This window comes from Thamnophis sirtalis, unplaced genomic scaffold, assembly GCF_051295495.1.
Source record: "Thamnophis sirtalis isolate CommonGarterSnake01/CBP01778 unplaced genomic scaffold, rThaSir2_p1.2 scaffold_13, whole genome shotgun sequence".
Taxonomy (NCBI): Eukaryota; Metazoa; Chordata; class Lepidosauria; order Squamata; family Natricidae; genus Thamnophis; species Thamnophis sirtalis.
In genome coordinates, this window is record NW_028261393.1 from 8,652,412 (window position 1) to 8,671,826 (window position 19,415).

The 19,415-nt window shown below is 41.2% G+C and overlaps 1 long non-coding RNA gene across 1 annotated transcript; it reads right to left on the bottom strand.

Moving 5' to 3' along the window:
* Positions 1–15,825: 15,825 nt before the first annotated feature.
* Positions 15,826–18,731, bottom strand: LOC148042986 (uncharacterized). Its single transcript, XR_015698277.1, has 3 exons — positions 18,596–18,731; positions 17,633–17,743; positions 15,826–16,356 (listed from the first exon to the last, which is right to left on the bottom strand). It is a non-coding gene; the product is annotated as an uncharacterized LOC148042986 (long non-coding RNA).
* Between the last annotated feature and the right edge of the window lie 684 nt (positions 18,732–19,415).

The window sequence follows — 19,415 nt, forward strand, 5'->3', positions numbered from 1 at the left end:
AAAGGTCTGAAAATCAAGAGAGAGGTAGAGGTAGAAACATGTCATTCAAAAGTATGGAAGACACCAATGGGCTTTTCTGCTTTCATTACAAACAAGGAGGCAGCTTCTTGGGATGTTTATTGCATTGGTATAATCCAAGTATTTCGTATTTATTCCAAACCCAGAAACTGGAATATATGGAAGGATGGGTTAATCTGCCTTTTTTTTCCCGGTGTCATATTTTTCCATTCCTAAATCTGTTCTAACAGTGAACTGCATCCTTTCTTAGATCAAAAGACTTTTCTCACAGCCACTTATGGGTTAGTCATCTCTAGTCTGAGCTAGTGTACATGGGGTCACACTTGAAGATACCTTTGAAAGACACACTGGACACTAAAGGTGGCTGCATGAGGAATTATGGATACACTTCAGTATGTCCACCTGGCATCAACACTTCAAGAGCTGCAATGGTTGCTGGTTGGTTTCTGAGTGCAATTCAAGATGTTGGTTTTCATCTATAAAGCCTTTTCTTATTTGGTTCCTGGATCTTTATTGGGCTGTCTTTGTCTCATTGTCCCTGTGCATCCTACAAAGTCGGACAAGATAGGCATCTCTCATTTCTCCTCAACTAAACAGTGCCATCTTATGAGATATTGGAGCCATGCCTTTTCTGTCCTTGGAAATGCCTACTAGATTCATTGGCCCCAACCATGCTGTCAAGACTGACTCATACTTTCACCTACATTTTTCCTTTGCTTGAAGCTTGACAATAACAGGGAACGGAGTGGATGGACTGCAGGGGTGGGAAAATGGTATTCAAGCATCTCTTGGCTTCCTTGAGACATTGCTGTCACTTCAAGGACACATATACATTGTGCGTTCAAAAGAAAATTCATCCCTACTCTCATTCCAAATTCTATATTTTGCCTGCTTTTGAAGTGCATTACAGTTCAAGTTTTCTTGGCACGAGTCTGAGGAAGTTTCAAATAGCAGTGATCGTGTTTTGCTAAGCCGCACAAAAGCTTGGGGGGGGGGAAGACTCTTGTATGGGTACTTAACTGCAATAAAGCTGGCAATGGATGGGATTGTGCCCATGGAGATCTTGCTAAGGCAGGTGCAAAGTCCACCGAGAGAGACAGCTCCAGCGATCAACCCCAGAATCATAAAGGCGCGGATAGCATGATAAGAGACTGTAGGGAGATGATGCAAACACAAGGTAAACAAAATAAATGGCAAAGGTTGCTGGGCATCTTTGGTTAATGCACCTTAGGAATATTGAGGCCATGTCAGGAGCAGTCTTACAAAACAGCTATTAGATTGAGCGCTCATTCTCAGAATGGCTTCAATCTGTGATTCTGGTGAATAGAATAGGAATAGCAATAAGAATAGGAATAGGAATAGGAATAGGAATAGGAATAGGAATAGGAATAGGAATAGGAATAGGAATAAACATAGAAGTAGACTAGAATAGGAATAGGAATAGAATAGAAAATAGAGTAGAATAGAATAGAGAGTAGAATAGAATAGAATAGAATAGAATAGAATAGAATAGAATAGAGAATAGAGTACAGTTAATAGAGTAGAGAGTAGAGTAGAGTAGTATAGAATAGAATAGAGAGTAGAGTAGTATAGAATAGAATAGAGAGTAGAATAGAATAGAGAGTAGAATAGAATAGAATAGAATAGAATAGAAAGAATAGAATAGAATAGAGAGTAGAATAGAATAGAGAGTAGAATAGAATAGAGAGTAGAGTAGAATAGAATAGAAAGAATAGAATAGAGAGTAGAGTAGAATAGAGAGTAGAGTAGAATAGAATAGAATGTAGAGTAGAGTAGTATAGGACAGAATAGAATAGAATAGACTAGAGAGTAGAGTAGAATAGAGAGTAGAGTAGAGTAGAGTAGAGTAGAATAGAATAGAATAGAATAGAATAGAATAGAGAGTAGAAGAGAAGAGAATAAAATAGAATGTAGAGTAGAGCAGAGTAGTATAGGACAGAATGGAATAGAATAGAGAGTAGAGTAGAGTAGAATAGAATAGAATAGAATACAGTCATTACATTACATTACATTACATCAACATTGTTATGTCATCTGTAAGGTGTAGAAGGGTTATGCATATGCATGCACACCAGGCAGCTGCTCTTCTGGTTTCTGGCAGGTGCTGCTCTTCGCATGTGCATCAGAAACCGGAAGACCAGGTGGCTGGCATGCATGTGTGTGCTGGAAACCGGAGGATCATCTTCCCGGCATGCACATAAACTAGGGTGGGGCTGTTCTGAAATGTTTGCCTACATTACAGTTCTGCTCCAGGACTCGGGTTTCTTTTATCTTACTGTTGCCTTGGCAACAACTCTTCCTCCTATTCCTCAAAGACATTCTTTCTGTTTCTACATCTATTCCTACTACCTGGGGGTAAACAGGAGATGGCCACTCTCGGAAAATGATCCAGAAACTGTTGCCCTCAATTAAGCTGGGATCAAACTCCTTTCACTGAGCTCTATAAGATAATTTCTTAGTCTTTAAGAATTGCTTTTAATGGGACTGGGATTCAGTCCCTAATTGAATCACATAACTTGTCCTTCCTTTCCCTAACTCTCCTTTGTAGCATTCTCAGCTTTCTTAGAGCTTAGCTTGGTGAAACATCCTAAATATCTTATCTGGGGAAAGACAGGCTGGCTCTTAGTAGAACAGGAAGTGCCTTCTCAGCCTTAAACCCAGTGACGTGCGGTCAGCTTTATGGCTGGTGAGGCACTTTTTAGACTTGTGGACTTCAACTCCCAGAATTCCACAGCCAGGCATGCTCAGTTCCGATTTAAAGCGACAGCATTTTCCCCCCTTGCAAAATAAGTTTTCCCTTTTTTTTCTTCTCCCTCCCCCTCCTTCTTCTCTCTCTCCCTCCCTCCCCCCTCTCTCAAACAGACACACGCACACAGAGAAATTGGATCCCTCTCTCACTCACTCACTCTCAAACAAACACAAACACAGAAGTTGGATTGGATATATTTTCCAAAGGCTTGACAGCAGCTCCTCTGCCATAACCCCCCTTCCCCTGCTGCCTTCCGATCAAACTTTTTGAATTCCTCCCCCCTCCTCTCACACACACCTTTTCCAGCTGTTTCAGAGACGATTTCAACTCTGCTTCTGCCTGCCCTGCCCTCATGAAAGGCCAGAGCTCTGAGTCAGACTGAGCTAGTTGCTCCCAGAGAACTCTAAAAAGCCTCTAAAAATGTCCTCTACAGGAGGCGAGAGAACACGTGCCTCCTTTGCGTACGAAATTTTTTGCTTGTTAACCCTTGCTTAACTCTTAAAAGGCGAAAAATTGCTTATGCACAGGGGGCCCCTATTTCTCTGGCCTCCTCCTATCGTTAACACTAAGCACTGTTCCAAGTCACTGTGAATCTGGTAGCAACTACCTTGGCTTTAATTATTTTTTAAAAAATTCTTTAAAATTCTTTCCTTTTCCTCATGACTGGTGAGGCCACGCCTCCCCTGCCTCTAGTGACTGCACGTCCCTGCTTAAACCCTACCCAGGGTTTCAGCTCAAGATAGTATTCAGGAAACACGAGAAGACCATTGTGCTCCATCTTTACAAAGGCAGAGAAGACCTTACCTGAAAAGCCTTCCACATTAATTGAGTTGCACATGTGGCCTATACAATTGCTCCATAGACCAAAATGGTAGTCTGAATCCTTTATCCAATACTCGGAGCCCAAGGCAAGCAGCAGGCACATAAGGCCAGTACAGGAACAGGCTGTAGCCCTGACATGTAAGGCAATCCTTGGTACAGAGTCCACTGGTCAGTCATTAGCCAAGAGATCTGGGATAGAACTGGAGGAAAACATTGCATTTCAGTTAGTGATGGTCTCTATTTGGATCATTTATCATCCTGACGCCTTTGTATGTTAAGAATTGCATTGGGTGATTTTAGTGCCTATAAAAAAAAGAACACAGTGAGAAATGAGAACCATTGACCCTCGTACCAAACATCAAGTAGGCTTGAAGAGCCTACTTGAAGTTTGCCTCCAGAAGTTGTGAATGCCCCAACACTGGACGTCTTTCTGTCTGAAACCGCATAGGGTTTCTTGCCTTAGCAGGGGGTTGGACTAGAAGACCTCTAAGGTCCCTTCCAACTCTGCTATTGTATTGTATTGTATAGGCATTTGAGTAGAGAGTCTTACCAAAAAGAACAATTTCAATTCAATTTACTTTATTTGTATGCCGCCCTTTTCCCTGGGGGGACTCAGGGCGGCTCACAATTCAAGGGAAGGGAGGAATAGACAAGTTACAAACATGAAGACAATACACTGTTAAAAAGCACAACAGTCATACCATTCGAGTGGGGTTGAAGTCTTTAGCCCCAGGCCTGTCGGAATAGCCAGGTTTTAAGGGCTGTGCGGAGGGCCTGGAGGGTGGTGAGGGTTCGAATCTCCACGGGGAGTTCGTTCCAGAGGGTCGGAGCAGCCACCGAGAAGGCTCTCCTCCGGGTAGTTGCCAGTCGACATTGGCCGGCTGATGGAATTCAGAGGAGGCCTAATCTATGGGATCTTATTGGTCTAGTGGAGGTAATTGGCAGTAGGCTGTCTCTCAAGTACCCAGATCCAATACCATGAAGGGCTTTGTAGGTGACAACTAGCACAACTAGCACCTACAGAAATCTTGTTTAAATATTGGAAGTGGCTGCTAGATTGATGGAAGACTCCTCCTATCCCCCACTTGCTCTCTGTTCTCCATCCATCCACTATTTGGTAATCACATTGATGTGTTGTATTGTCATGGTTTATTTTACTGTTCTATTATATTACTTCCATTCTTTCATTATTCTTGTAGGCCACTTAGAGTAGCCCCACAGTGAGATAGGCCACAAATAAATTTAACAAATAAATAAAAAATAAAGTCCTACCATGTATTGGGTCTGCCATAGATGGCAAATCTAGACAGCATACCAAAAAAACAGAGACATCACCCTGTCAACAAAAGCGCGTATAGTCCAGGCTATGGTTTTCCCAATTGCAATGTATGGCTGTGAAAGTTGGACGATAAGGAAAGCTGAGTGCCAAAGAATTGAGGCCTTTGAACTCTGCTGCTGGAGAAGACTCCCACGAATCCCTTGGATTGCAAGGCGTTCAAACTGATCAGTCCTAGAGGAGGTCAAGCTTGACTGCTCTTCAGGCCAGATCCTGAAGATGAAACTTAAATACTTTGGCCACCTAAGGAGAAGGAAGGACTCACTGGAGAAGAGCCTCATGCTGGGAAAGATTGAGGGCAAAAGAAGAAGGGGACGGCAGAGGTGGCTGGATGGAGTCACATAAGCAGTTGGTGTGAGCTTAAATGGACTCCAGAGGATGGTAGGGAACAGGAAGGCCTGGAGGAACATTATCCGTGGGGTCACAATGGGTCGGGCACGACTTCTCAACTAACAACAACAACATATTGGGCCTTCTCGGTGGATATTACAGACCTGTAGTGACAAGTGTGGTTTGATATTTCTGTTTTAGACAATCAGAATTAAACCAATTAGATGTCCTTGGCTATAGGTTCCTAACAAATAATTTATCTATTAGGAAGTTTCTTAACATAAAACTCACATTAATATAATCAGTGAGAATATCCCGGAGACCTGGGATGGGTGAGACAGTTGCCCTCCTTGAAATCTGGGCTGGCTCTGAATTCAGGAAGCTTTCTTTTGCTTTGATGTCCACCTTGGAGCATTTGCGCCTTCTGTTCTTCCTTACTTAGCTACTAAGTTCTTATCAATTGGCATGGGTGATCTAAAATCAGAACTGCCGCAGGAGTTGACATTGATCAGGGACGGTTGCTGTCGTTCCTCCTGTTTGATTTGAATATCTGAAAATAAGGCAGACTTGCTACCTGTAACACATGTACATTGTAAAATGCTGCTGGGATTTTCTTTCATCCCCATTTTCTTTTATTTATTTTGTTATTTGGGGGATGCAGAGCAAACTGATTAGCCCAAAGGAAACATTACTCATCCAATACCTCGTGGGAAAGTTAGGATCAACCTTGTCTTTATGGATGGTTGCTCTTAGATCATAGGAATGGTGGGATGTCAATCATTCAGCAAGGCTGTGGACTGTGAATAAGATGGAGGTGGGACTTTTTAAAAAAAATAATCTTTATTTGAACTCTACATGGGGCTGCCCTTGAAAAGTGTTTGGAGACTACAATTGGTCCAGAATGCAGCCGCGTGAGCGATATTGGGTGTACCTAGATACAACCATGTTACACCTATCCTCCGTGAGCTGCACTGGCTCCCTATTGGTCTCTGAACACTCTTCAAGTTGCTGGTTATCACCTTTAAAGCCCTACATGGCCTAGGACCTGGATATCTCTGTGACCGCCTCCTGCAACATACCTCCTAGCGCCCAATAAGATCGCACAGGGTGGGCCTTCTCCAGGTGCCGTCGACTACACAATGTCGTCTGGCGGCTCCTCGGGGGAGAGCCTTCTCTGTAGCTGCCCCGGCCCTTTGGAACGATCTACCCCCTGAGATACAGACCCTCCCCACTCTCTCGGCCTTCCGAAAGTCTGTTAAGACCTGGCTGTTCTGGCAGGCCTGGGGCTGCTGATCTTGATTGAGCTTCAGCCCCATAAAGATCAAGTGTATGTTGTGTCCTTTTTTAATTCGCTCTGTTCTGTATTTTTAACTCTTTTAGTATTTCGTTTTTTTAAAACTGTCTTTTTATGTAAGCCATCCGGAGTCCTTCGGGATTGGGCGGCATACAAATCCATTAACAAATTGACAAATTGAAATATTGGTTATACATTTTTTAAAGAATAAGACATACAAATACAAATACGACTTTAAACATACAACTCCCCCTCCCCCCACGGTGACAGTCATTCACAGCCCAACTTTTTTTTTCCTTCCTCATTGTTTAGTCTCTAACCAGCATCTTCTCGTTACAAAGTTCAGGGATCTATTACAATACCCATGTTCACTTTTAGTTCCCATTGTTAACAACTGCTATTTAACTTTCCCCGTTTTAAGTCCCTGCTGTTCTCTTTGTCGCCCACATATACCATAGGTTCCAGCTAAGATAATGTTCCATTTCTCCTTTGTCCCTCAACCAACCCGTCATTCTGTCCATTTCTGCACATTCATCAACCTTTTTAATTATGGCATCTTCGGATGGTATGGTAGTAGATTTCCAAAATTGCGCATAGGTTATTCTTGCAGCCACAATTATATGTACGCTCAAATAGCAATAGCAATAGCAGTTAGACTTATATACCGCTTCCTAGGGCTTTCAGCCCTCTCTAAGCGGTTTACAGAGTCAGCATATCGCCCCCACAATCTGGGTCCTCATTTTACCCACCTCGGAAGGATGGAAGGCTGAGTCAACCCTGAGCCGGTGAGATTTGAACAGCTGAACTGCAGATAACAGTCAGCTGAAGTGGCCTGCAGTACTCCACTCTACCCACTGAGCCACCTCGGCTCTTAAATGCCATATAGATTTACTCATGTTTTCTGGTTTTATGCTTAGTAAAAAATTCTCGGGTTTCCATTCCATGCTCGCCCTGGTAACCTCTTTTAGCCAGTTTTGAATCCTTCTCCAGTATTTCGTGGCCTCAGTACAAGACCACCAAACATGGTAGAATGTGCCGTTCAATATGGTCTTTTTTTTTTCAAAGAGTCCATTTCGACAGCAGTTCAAAAATTGGGAGTACAGTTTGTGCTGTCAATAAGTGTTGCCTGATTACAAAATCAGTTGTTTTCCTTTTAAGCTGCTGAGGTTGGTGTCATAACTTCCTTTTCATACAGGTCTCACAGCTGCTGAAGGAAGAACTGCAATTCATACAAAAGCTTCAAGACCATATCTATCTATTCTTTCCTTCCTTTCAGAGTCAAAGTTATTCTCCCTTGGAGAGAGAAGAGTATGGCCTAATAGGAAAAAAAAACTGGATATTTTTTGGGGGGAACTTTGCGATTATATAGGTTGACAGCAGCAAGATGAGTGTACGCACAAAAATGGAAGGAGATTTTGATTCCTACCATGGAGGAATGATTGCAGAAGTTGATGGAGTTGACCGAAATGGCAAAATTGACTATTTTGGTCCAAGAAGTTTCGTTTCCACATGGAAACCGCTTCTGAACTTCATGCTCGATGTGGAAAAGAATGAAATAGATTAGACTGACGGATCTTTATAGATTCGTTCATACTATTATGGAAAAGCAAAAAGCTGTGATTTGATGCTGATGCCTTATTCTACTGCAACAGAGAGAGTTGGAAGTCAATGCTTCTTCTCCTTTCCTTTTCCCTAACTTCCCTCACTTTTCTTTCCCCCTTTCCCTCCCCCTCACTGCTCTTTTATTTACTTTTGTATTTTATAATATTTTATAACTCCATAATAATGTTAACTGGAGGGAGAAGAGAACCGATCCTCCTTTTATCCTGCTCAGAACCTTAACAGTTAGGTAGCTATTGCTGACGGAGGAGGTTGGACAACCATCTGTCTGAATTGCTACAGGGTCGTTTTGGCGAACCTGTGGCACGCATGCCACAGGTGGTAGGCAGAGCCCTCCCTGCGGGCACACGAGCCGTCGCCCCGGCTAAGCTTCATTGTGCATGCACATGCACTTCCTGCTGGCCAGCTGGGTTTTGGGTCTCTGTCGCGCATGCACGTGGGTGGGGTGCATGCGTGGGACAGATGCACGCATGCGCATGGGCGGGCACATGCACAGAGGGAGCTTGCATTTAATTTGGGGGTCTCGCGCAGTGCTCCCGTGCTCTGTTTTGTCTTCCAGCTTGGTGCAGGAGGCCTTCCAGGCAGTAGTACAGAGGTGGGTTCCTACCAGTTTGCACCTATTCGGTAGAACCGGTTCGTCAAATCTACCGAACCGGTTAGAAGAGGTTCCACCAGTGGACCCGGAAAGCAGGCCACACCTACAGAAGAGGTTCCAAATTTTTTTGAAACCCACCACTGGTCCTTGGATATGATTATTCTACACTATCATGCTCATATTTATAAAACTCAGTGCCTCTGTGAAAGGTAAGGATGACTACTGCGTTTGTGGTGCAATCAGAACATTGTGTGTGTTGAAGTTGTTTTAACGCAAACCAAAGATGCCTTTTAAAAAACAAGTTTACATCATATTCTTATGCATGCCAGTGTTGTGTGTGAGGTAATTTAAGGTGGTTCTGACAAGTGTCGTCGGCATCTTCATATCTGGTCACATGGGTGGCAAGCCACTCCCATCCGGTCACATGGGTGGCAAGCCACTCCCACAAAGGAGGCCACACCCACAGAGTAGGTTTGAACAATTTTTGAAACCCACCACTGCAGTAGTAGTATAGCTGTAGGCCCATGAAGGGAGCCCAATTAAGCCAGTACAGAGGCCTTTGATTGACCGTGCTCCCTCACACAGTAGGCCTTTTAGGCCTAGGCCTCCCTCACACAGTAGGCCTCCGAAGTGCCAGGATCATAGAGAGGGCGGGAAAGAGGAGCACATGGGAGGGGGAAGGGGGAGGGCAGGGATGATGGGCAGGGGAGTATGCCCCATCATATTCCTTTAAAACAAAGCCAAATTCCCATTTTCAAACCTTGACCCCATCCATGCCAGATGGCCTGGCATCAACCTGTACAGCAAGCTTGGCATGCTGGTTAAGAACAAGATGCCTAGAAACCAGGAGACTGTGAGTTCTAGTTGATTATAAAACAAATAGTATTTAGCAGGTTGGCCGGATTTGAGGTTTGCAGTCCAAATTGGAGACCTTTAATGAAATCTATACATTAAGACATGAAAAAGACTTCTGCGAGGTATGAATATGATGATTCCTTGATAACCCTGGACATAATCATTCGTTTAGTGACTGAAGTTGCAACAGCATTTTTAAAATGACATACAACTGGTCCTCACACTTACAACTGTCACAGCATTCCTAGTCACCTGACGGAAATTCAGGGAGTTTGGCAATCAGCAAGTACCGTATTTAAGATAATTGCACCATCCTGTGGTCAGTTGCAATCTTTCCAGCTCTGGCTTCTGAGAAACAGATTTGCTTAACCACATAATTCATTTATCGGTGGCAATGATTCACTTAAGAACTGTGGTTAAAAAAAAAAGAGTTTGAATCTGTACATTAAGACCTGAAAAGAGGTATGAATGATACAGGTGACCTTTGACTTTCATTTAGTAACTGAAGTTACAACAGCATTAAAAAAAATGACATAAAACTGATGCTTACAAAAGTAGAAGTTAAGGAGGATCACGATGTAAACATGCACTGAAGAGAGTTTAAACTTATTGGAGGTAATCACCCAATATATCAGATAGATAACTAAAATAAGAGGGTTAAAAATGATGAAACTCAAATGAAATATATTAGAAGGGGAAATAACATAAGGAGAATTATGTCGATTTGAAATTGCTATAAGAAGGAACAGGAAGCCCCAATGTATTGTGTAAGTGTAGTTTATGTCTAAGTTTTGTTTTTGTATATTTTGTATGTTTGGAAATAAAAAAGATTTTAAAAAAAACATGTTCACACTTACAACTGTCACAGAATTCCTAGTCACCTGACGGAAATTCGGGCAGTTTGGCAACCAGCATGTATTTAAAATAATTGCAGCATCCTGTGGTCCATTGCAATCTTTCTAGCTGGCTTCTGAGAAGCAGATTTGCTTAACCATATACCGTAATTCGTTTAACAGTAGCAATGATTCACTTAACTGTGAGAAAAAAAACAGATTTTAAAAATCAGACATGATTCACACAACAAGCACCTTGCTTAGAAATGGAAACATTGGCTGGAAGTCAAGGACTGCTATATGGTCCAGGAGAAATTCTTTAACTGATCATTTCGCATACAAATTTCAGGTGAAGTCCTTCGTGTGACCTGTCCCTCCTCTTCCGTCATCCAAAAGCCAGTTTGGAATAGTAGTTAAGGCACTAGGCTAGAAAGCTGGAGGCTGTGAGTTCAAGTCTTGCCTCAGACATTAAAGCTGGACTTTGGGGCATGTCTCTCTCTCTCAGCCCAACCCACCTCACAGGGGTTATTGTTGTTGTTGTTGTTGTTGTTGTTGTTGTTGTTGTTGTGGGGAAAATAGGACCAGGAAGGTGTAGTGGACTCCAGAAGACAGGCTTAAGATACAGAAGGATCTTGACAAACTTGAACATTGGGCACTATCTAATAAAATGAAATTCAATGGTGAAAAGAGTAAACTTCTACATTTAGGCAAGAAAAACGAAATGCACAGATACAGAATTAGGTGGTACCTTGCTCAATAGTAGTAACTGTGGGGGGGGGGATCTTGGAGTCCTAGTGGACAACCATTTAAATATGAGCCAGTTGTCTGCAGCAGCTGCCAAAAAAGCCAACACAGTTCTAGGCTGCATAAACAGAGGGATAGGATCAAGATCACGTGAAGTGTTAATACCACTTTTTAAGGCCTTGGTAAGGCCACACTTGGAATACTGCATTCAGTTTTGGTCACCACGATGTAGAAAAGATGTGGAGACTCTAGAAAGAGTGCAGAGAAGAGCAACAAAGATGATTAGGGGACTGGAGGATAAAACAGGTGAAGAATAGTTGCAGGAACTGGGTATGTCTAGTTTAGTGAAAAGATGGACTAGGGGAGACATGATAGCAATGTTCCAATATCTCAGGGATTTCCACAAAGAAGAGGGAGTCAAACTATTCTCCAAGGCACCTGAGTGTAGAACAAGAAGCAATGGGTGGAAACTAATCAAGGAGAGAAGCAACTTAGAACTGAGGAGAAATTTCCTGACAGTTAGAACAATTAATCATTGGAACAGCTTGCCTCCAGAAGTTGTGAATGCCCCAACACTGAAAGTCTTTAAGAAGTTGTTGGATAGCCATTTGTCTGAAATGGTATAGGGTTTCCTGCCTAGGCAGGGGGTTGGATTAGAAGAGCTCCAAGGTCCCTTCCAACTCTGCTATTGTATTGTATTTGTACTTGTATTTGTTTGCCACCTTGAGTTATTTGTAAAAATAATAAAGGCGAGATACAAGTAAATAAAACTAGCAATAAATCTCCTAATTGTAACTTGAGCTTCACAAAGGAGCCTTTACCTTATCTGCCCTTGGAACTTAATTGTAGATTTTATTTTGCAGCACTGTACTAAAAAATAGTTTGGAATAATAATTCACTACACGTAGAAGCTTTAAATTTTGGTGACAAGGATTGATGGATTCCTCAGCCTCCCTTCACTGTATCCAATTCTAATGGTCATTTCACTAAATTCAGCAGCTTTTTAAAATCTGGCAGATGTGTTGTGATGTCATTCCCATTGGTCTTGCTGCAGATGTTATAACATTTGTAGTTCTATACACCTGAAGGGCATCTGCTTGAGGAAAGTTAGTTAATTTATTCTGAGCACCTTATTCCCAAAGGCTTATATTCTACGATGTGTGAGGGAAGTGAGATAATCCTTATTTAAAAGCTTAAAATCTAAAAGATATTGTACAAAAAGAAAGAAAAGGGATGGGAGGAAAGAAGGAACAAGAAAGCCCAATGACTTCCTACTTTAATAATCTATTTGGATACCATTTAAGGAGAAAAGATACATAGCAAACAAAGAAAGAAAACTGGACATGACAATCCTTAGATTTGCCTTAAGTAACTCACTAAAATCCATGTCATCAATATCCAAATCAAGAAGTAGACTTTTGAATGTGCCTCAGTGTGAAGACTTCACTTTTAAAATTTAAATTAAAGGTTTTCTGATGTTTGCCTGTTGTATTTGTTTAGGTTTTATTGATATTAATTGATATCTTTCTCCCCAACAATTAATGATGAGCTGTTTGGAGGTCCTGAAAGAGATGCCCCCATAAAACATTAGAACTCTTCTTCATTGGTATAAATTATAATCATATTTTGAAATCCTGAAGAGATTCTGTCTCTTGCCTTTCCTGCTTTCTTGTAGGCCATTGTATCCACAGTAAGTTAGCAATACAGCCCACCAGTAGAGAAGAAAGACATGCCTTCAATTACCTCCACTAGACTGATACGATCGCATCGATTAGGCCTCCTCCGAATTCCATCTACTAGCCAATGCAAACTGGCAACTACCCGGAGGAGAGCCTTCTCGGTGGCTGCTCCGACCCTCTGGAACGAACTCCCCGTGGAGATTCGGACCCTCACCACCCTCCAATCCTTCCGCGCCGCTTTGAAGATCTGGCTGTCCCGGCTGGCCTGGGGTTAAGATTCCAACCCCACCCGAATTGTGTGACTGTTGTGCTCTCTTTTAATATGTTGTATTGTTTCCATATTTGAATACTGTTTGTCTTTCCCCCCCTCCCTTTTTGAATTGTGAGCCGCCCTGAGTCCCCCCAGGGAAAAGGGCGGCATACAAATAAAGGAAAATGAAATGAAATGAAATATTATCCCAGATGTCTGGTCAATCTCCTTCACAAAGCTGTAGTATGATTTGGAGGTAGTTTCCTTCCATTTAAAAACAGAAACACAAAAGCATTCATATGCCCCATCATATTCTTTTAAAACAAAGCCAAATTCCCATTTTCAAACCTTGACCCCATCCTTGCCAGATGGCCTGGCACCAACCTGTACAGCAAGCTTGGCATGCTGGTTAAGAACAAGATGCCTAGAAACCAGGAGACTGTGAGTTCTAGTTGATTATAAAACAAATAGTATTTAGTATTCCATAAACCAAACAGATGCAACTTTTCCACAACTTTATGTGAATAAGCCTAGTGTAAAATATTTATTTCACAAGGTCATCATTAGATCCAGTATTTCTTGGGGCTCATTAAGAATAAAATTTCCCAACTCTTAAATGGTTAAAGAGATAAAGAAATATTACCTCAAAGCTTAGAATTTGTTTCTTGGCCTTCTTATAGGTGATAACGCTCAAGAATGCTTGGGCTCCACTCCCAGTTACTACATCAACACATAACTATCACTTCCTCTAAACAGGTTTGTTTCCTGTTTGACTTTCTTAATTCTTGGCTTGCTAAAATCTTAAAATGATTTCAACATATCAACAATGCAACAGACGCAGCCGTCCTGAGTCATTAAACCATTTTAAGTCATCTGAACCAGGAGTGAAATCAACTTACCATCGCTACCAGTTTGCAAACGTGAGCATTGCTAAGCAAGGCAGTTGTTTTCTTGGTAAGATGTTCCACAAGTGCTTCCTTCCTAGAGCTAAGAGAAAACGGATGGCCCAAGGTCACCCAATTGGCTGTTTCCTTAAAGCTGGACTAGAACTCACAATCTCCCGGTTTCTAGTCTGATCCCTTAACCACTACACTGAACCACTACACTACACTCTCCCTCCTTTTATTATTGTAAATCATGAGTGACATTCAGCTGGTCCTATGCGGTTTAGTCTGTGATCAAATAAAATTTTCTTCATATCCATTTCCTTCTCCTTGTTTATTCAAATATTGGCTGTTGAACATATTTTATATCTAACAGCCCTAATTTATGATGATTGCAGTCTTAGATGAGTTTATTATCAGAGGTTTAAATTCCGTGTTGCACTCACTAGGTTATAAATTAGTCCCTAACCCACTAAGAATGAATAGTTACTTAGTTCCCATTAATTTCAGTTAATTCAGTTAATTTCAGGCGTGAGCTTAAATGGTAGAGGACAGGAAGGCCTTGGAGGAATATTGTCCATGGGATTGCGATGGGTCGACACAACTTCACATCTAACAACAACAGTTGCAGTGGTGCTCTGAATGTTTATTCATTAACATAAATTTACTATGATACTAATAGAGAAATAATAACCCTAGTTAGGATAAATAACCAGACCATAGAAATGCTAATATACATTCTGGGTGATTGTCAAGTAGAAATGTTAATATTTCTTAGATTGTCTTAGATGTCTTATGTTTATTTTCTTAGCACGTAACTAATTAATTTGGGATTGAGGGAAAAGTCCTATAAATCTTATTAATAAATCATTGTTTAAAAACGGTTATAAAGTTATAATATTGTGTGGGCTTGGAAAGGAGAGGGGAGATAATCAGTAAATAACCTTTAGTTAACTACAATAATAACAATGAAATGTTAATGGACAATATTTAATGATATATACAGATGTGTTACGGGGGGAGGGGGAAATGCTTAGATATCTTACTTAACCGAATTAATTTTAGAACATGTCATAAAGGTGCAATGGTATTGGAGATCTATTGAAAGTGTAAATGAACGCCAGTAGGTGGTTGTGTCTTCTAATATAAATGATTCTAGATAAAAATATGTTTAAACAATGGTAACCAAAATGAGAATTGTGGTACAGGGATAGTAAAATACATAACTTTTCTTTCTTGACTTAAAATGTACAACATGATTTGAATGAAGTATATGTAAGGACTGTGGAAGAAACGCATGGAATATATTTGTAACCAATCGATACGCTTTCAACAAGATGTAACTAAAGATGATTTTTTTCTTATTTTTTTTAGTTTAACGAAAACAATAAAAAACTTTCTCAAAAAAAAAAAACCAATTTCAGTGGTGCTGAGGTGCAGCTGCCATAGTTGGCATCCAACTCCAACCAAATTTTCTTTCTCCAATGAAATTCTCCTGAAACATTGCAAACATTTATGCCTTTTTATTGAAGAAGATATTTTGCACATGTTTAGAGATAAAAAGTTCAGTCGTTGATACAAAAGCCATCGTTGAAAGTAGTTCTCAATTGCATAAATTCAAATCCATTTCCCCCTCCAAATAGTTTCAGACCTAAAGACTCTTTGAAGGATAGATACAATGATACAATGATACAATGCCAAAGCCTGAGAGTGTATGCCAAAAACCGGGGGGAAATGGGAAGCACATAGGCCAAAAACAGGCTGCGGAGGCCAAAAATGGGGGTGGGGGGTGGGGTTGTGGAGAAATCAATAGGCAATAGGTTTGCTGTTTGCTGCAAGGAGGCAAATTACTGGGAGGCAGATTTTTTTTCTTGTTTTCCTCCCCAAAAGCTAGGTGCGTCTTATACTTCAGAGCATCTTATAGTCTGAAAAATATGGTAATTCTTTAGAGTTCCTTATACTAAAACACAAAAACTCTGATTTCTAGCAAATAAAAATTTAAAGGTGTGATATGGAAAAGGGGAAAATCTGAGATGCAGCCAAGGTTAAGATTTACAAATCCAAATGGACTTCAGGAAGAAACAATCTGAATATTTTAGAGAAAAAAATGGGATGGGGAGCGGCTGGGAATGTATGGCTGTTTTACTACATTTAAAGTAGTTCTTCTGCCTTCATCCTTCATCTTATAAATTTGGTACAGGACCAATAATTCTGATCTGTGCCTCCAGGTTACCAATTCAGTTTCCCTGGTCATCTCCAAGGACAGTGTCATATTTCTCCTACGCTGTTGCTGCTGTACTCCTATGCAATGTATAAGCAAGACCACCTGTCGGAAGGGAGAAATAATGGATTAGCCACCCAGCAGAGGAAGTAGAATTTTAAAGAAATAAATAACCAGGAATCTATGGGGTTCTGAACTCAACCTCATCTCTTTATCCCCCTGTTTATGACCAAGCTCTAATCCTTAAAAGTCAGTGGAAGGTCCAGAATAGACCTATTGCTCTTAACTGCACACAGTCTTGAAATCAGATATGTGAGGTAAACTAGCATCTCCTAAATGCCAGGAACTTCAAATATTTTTGGTCCCAACCAAGCAAGGGATTGGATAAGCTGCAATACAGGATATATAGATGTTTGGATGTTTAAATCAGAGGTAGATTGCCGCCGGTTCAGCCCGAATTGGCCAAACCAGTAGTAGCTGCAGCAGGAGGCTCCACCCACCTGCCCAAACACATGTGGGAGGGCGCCTGAACCAGTAGTAAAAAAATTAACAACCCACCTCTGGTTTAAATGTTGCTGATTCCTCTCCTGCCAGTAAGTAAGTAAAATCTTTATTACGGTCAAAGACCAGCAATACACATTAGTTTTTAAACTATATTAAAAAATACTAACATTAAAATATAATGAAAAAGTATTGACATTAAAAGTGGATAATAACATAATGGTCCAAAGATTGTTAGAGGTATGTCCAGATAATTGGTACAAGATGGTACAATACTTCTGTAGCCAATTTGTTTGTTATGGACATTGCAGCAGCACAGAACTTTGCCACTGCATACGTGGTAACAGGGTTCAGGTCCTGGAGGAGAAAGCCTAGATAAAAATGGTCTGCCCTCCCTGGCAATCTCTCTAATAAGGGGAGAATATATGCAGACCTACAAGCTCTGTATAGCTCGCAGTGTAATAGAACATGTGAATTATCTTCCACTTCTCCTTTACCACATATACAAACCCGTTCTGCTATAGGTGTTCTCTTATACCTGCCCTGGAGGAGTGCTGAAGGAAGAATGTTAAATCTGGCTCTGAAGAAAGCTATTCTTTGTTTTGGGGAGATCAGGTCATTTAGATATCTTGCCGATTCCCACGCACCCTGTTTAATTCTGTCCCTACTGTGGAGAGGCAACCTATTTAGTTCTTCTTGGAACTCCATGTCCCTCATTCTATTAATTACTACTTGTTTGCTTGCTCAAAGCCTAGGGAAATGTGCTTAGTTCCCAACCCAAAATGAAATGAAATAGGTTTCATTGTTGTGAAAATATACAGAATGCATAAAGATGTATCTTTAAAAGAAATCTCACCAGGGTATCCAAAAAGATCCTTACCAGTTAGAAGATACAAAGGAAAAGAGGCCCAACCCAAGCCAAAAGACCATCCATAGTAGGGGGTGTTAGTAATTCCTGTGAAAATGGACATGGCAATCATGACGCAGAGGCCTGAAAATCAAGAGAGAGGTAGAGGTAGAAACCTTTCCTTCAGAAGTATGGAAGACACCAATGGGCTTTTCTACTCTCATTGCAAAGAACACTTGGGTATGGTGTGTAAGATGGGTATGTTCCATCTCCCTTCAACTAAACTGTGCCATCTTATGAGATATTGGAGCCATGTCTTTTCTGCCCTTGGAAATGCCTACTAGATTCATTGGCCCCAACCATGCTCTCAAGGCTCACACACATTTTCATCTACATTTCACCTTTGTTTGCCACTTGACAATAACAGGCAATGGGGTGGGTGGGATGGAGGGGTGGGAGAACGGTATTCAAGCATCCGTCAGCTTCCATGAGACATTGCTGTCACCTCAAGGATACACTGAGCAGATGTCCCAGCCTGCCTGGCTGTTTCCCATAAGAAGACGAAAGAAGAGATTGGTGAACATTTGGACTGGGTGGCCCATAAGAAAAAGGGTGGAATTAACTATCTTTTGAGATATCTTCATTAACTGTCTTCCTCTGAAAACCTGAACTGAAGGAACTTCAAAAGCAGGCAGAATATAGAATTAGGAATGACAGTGAGGAGGCTGTTTTAAATAGCAATAGCACCTGGATTTACATCAGGTGCTCAGCATATTGCACCCAACAACTTGGGTCTTTACCAATCTCGGAAAGGTGGAAGGCTGAGTCAACCTTGAGCCAGTGAGGATCAAACTGCTGGCAGTTAGCAGAATTATAACACACACAAACACACACACACACACACACACACACACACACACAAATAATAGTCATAGTTTTAAACTAAGCCACACACAAAAATGGTATCTGTGAAAAGACTCTTGTACAGATCCTTACCTGCAGTAAAGCTGCCAAACCATGCAGTGCTGCTCATGGAGATATTGCCAAGAAGGGGTTTCCAAAACAGGACACAAAGCCCACCGAGAGAGAAAACGCCATTAATCATCCCCAGAAACATGAAGGTTCGGATGGCATGTAAAGAAGCTGTAAGAAGCCAATGCAGACACAAGATTCAAGGTGGAGGATCCTGGACCTTTCAGATTAGTAATGCATTATGGAATATTGAATCTTACCTCCCACCAATTCCACACCAAGTTGGTAACATTCACGGTCCGTACAAACTTTCCATAGACCCAGACGGGTTCCGAGAAGACTATTGTCTATCCAATAGTCTGTGGCCAAGGCAAGGATCAGGCACAGAAGGCTGATGAAGGAAGACAACACAGCACCGAAATGCAGGGCACTCATTTCTATGGGATGCACTGGTCTGCCACAGGCCGAGAGGTCTGGATGGAACAACATTAATTTTATGTTACTGATGTTCATTACTTTGATCATTTATGGTGACGCCGCTTAATTACTTTGTCTGCTAATAATTCTGGGAGTTGAAGTCCACAAGTCTTAAAGTTCCCAAGTTTGAACACCCCTGATTTAAACGGACGAGCAATCAAGTTTATCAGAAATGAACAAACATTTTAAGAAGCCGAACATCTGAAAGAAGATCTGACCTTTGGGATTTCTCAAGGCATCTTGAGCTAATACATTAATTGAGCTAATACATTAATTAGTTAATGTATTAATGTATTAATTGAGCCGCTATTAATCTCATTATTAATTATGAAACAAACAGTGCTTAGAAGAATTATTCAGCAAGCAG